We start from the raw sequence: 2,124 nt of genomic DNA, 5'->3' as shown, positions 1-2,124 counted from the left end.
TGGCCTTGAACTAATAGAGATCCCAGAGATCTGCCTGCCTCTGCCTTCCAAGTGCAGCGATCAGAGGCATATGCCACCACCACCAGGCCAAAAAAAATTTTTTTTTAAAGACAGGGTCTCAACCGGTGGTGAGGATTTGATTCATAACTGTTTCTATGTACAGAGCTAGTTCTAGAACAGCCAAAACTACACAAAGAAACCCTGTCTTGGAAAATCAAATCAGGCTGGGCGGTGGTAGCACACACCTTTTTTTTTTTTTTTTATTTCTTAGTTTTTATTCATAATCATAAACTTAACTCTGCAATCCAGCTAGACTTGAAGGGGAATGAGGAAAATATGGAACCCAAAGAACTTCAGTGAGAGCAGAGATTACAGGGTACTGCGAGCAGATGGGGCTGGGGTGCTCTCCTGAGCTACAGAAGGAATGGTCTGGTGGGTAAGAAGCCCGCAAGTCAAAAGAATTAGAGTTGTCCACAGTCGGAAATGGTGATCTTCTTGCTGGTCTTGCCATTCCTGGACCCAAAACGCTCCATGGCTTCCACAATGTTCATGCCTTCTTTCACCTTCCCAAAGACCACGTTTGCCATCCAGCCACTCGGTCTTGGTGCTGCAGATAAAAAAACTGGGAACCGTTTGTGTTTGGTCCAGCATTTGCCATGGACAAGATGCCAGGACCTGTATGCTTCAGGATGAAGTTCTCATCCTCAAATTTTTCTCCGTAGATGGATCTGCCACCAGTGCCATTATGGCGTGTGAAGTCACCACCCTGGCACATGAATCCTGGAATAATCCTGTGAAAGGAAGAACCCTTATATCCAAATCCTTTCTCTCCAGTGCTCAGAGCACAAAAGTTTTCTGCTGTCTTTGAAACTTTGCAAACAGCTCGAAGGAGACGCGGCCCAAGGGCTCGCCATCAGCCGCGATGTCGAAGAACACGGTGGGGTTGACCATGGCTGCAGAAAGCGGTGAGAAGGGACAGCAGCGTCTGCAAATCCGGTAGCACACACCTTTAATCCTGGCACTCGGGGCAGAGGCAGGTGGATCTCTGTGAGTTCAAGCCAGCCTGGTCTATAAGAGTGAGTTCCAGTACAGGCTCCAAAGTTACAGAGAAATACTGTCTCAAAATTCAAAAAGAAAGAAAGAAAGGAAAAAAAGAAAGAAAAGAAAAGAAAAGAAGGAAGGAAGGAAGGAAGGAAGGAAGGAAGAAAGAAAAAGAAAGAAAGAAAGAAAGAAAGAAAGAAAGAAAGAAAGAAAGAAAGAAAGAAAGAAAAAAGCCAGGGTCTCATCTTGTCTCCCTGGCTGGTCTAGAACTCACTATGTAGAACAAACTGAGTTGGGACTCACAAAGATCTGCCCTAACCTCTCCCTTCTGAGTGCTGGGATTAAAGGCGTGCACACCACAGTCTTCGAGAGATAGACAGGGAGAGAGGGAGAGATGGGATAGGGGTGATGAGAATCCATGCCAGTCTAAGATAACTTGTCTCAAGGCAGAGAAAGACATGATTCAGTGTAAAGCACACATCTATCTCTAGTACCAATGGGAGCAGCGGGGGCGGGGGGGGGGGGGAGAAATGGGGGGAGGGAGGTGCTCATATGGTGCCAACGCTTTGTGACCGTGGTGGTGAGGATTTCAGTCAGTCATAGCCATTTCTATGTACACCTAATGTATTAGTCCTAATTAAAAATTTTAATTTCCCAGGCTTGGCAGATGGCACAGCTGATAAGATGCCCTGCCTTGCAAGTATGAGAATCAGAGTTTAGATTCCCAGTGCCCACATAAAAAAAAAGCCTTGCCGGTCTAGTGGATTACCTGAAATCCAAGTGTTTGTGAGGCAGACTAGATCCCTGGGGGAAGCTAGCTAGCTAGACTAGCCACATCACAAGCTCTGGGTTCAGGGAGAGACCCTGCTTCAGTAAATGAAGAGCACCATCCACCGAGATGAATGACATCAACCTCTGGCCTCCACTTGTAAGTGCCCATACATGCACACCACACATGCGCACGTGCGCACACACACACACACACACACATGCACGCATGCACGCATGCACAGTGCCCTTTTAAATTGGTCATTATAAAAGTCAAGGGACAGGGTTATAATGAGGAAGAGTTTAATCCTCCAG

General features: G+C 46.6%; 1 pseudogene; it reads right to left on the bottom strand.

Moving 5' to 3' along the window:
- Window positions 1-272: 272 nt before the first annotated feature.
- Window positions 273-963, bottom strand: LOC130871791 (peptidyl-prolyl cis-trans isomerase A-like; annotated as a pseudogene).
- Between the last annotated feature and the right edge of the window lie 1,161 nt (window positions 964-2,124).

The sequence above is a fragment of the Chionomys nivalis genome, chromosome 3 (assembly GCF_950005125.1).
Source record: "Chionomys nivalis chromosome 3, mChiNiv1.1, whole genome shotgun sequence".
NCBI classification, from domain to species: Eukaryota; Metazoa; Chordata; class Mammalia; order Rodentia; family Cricetidae; genus Chionomys; species Chionomys nivalis.
The sequence above is the reverse complement of the archived record's forward strand: the minus strand, read 5'-3'. Positions and strand labels throughout refer to the sequence as shown.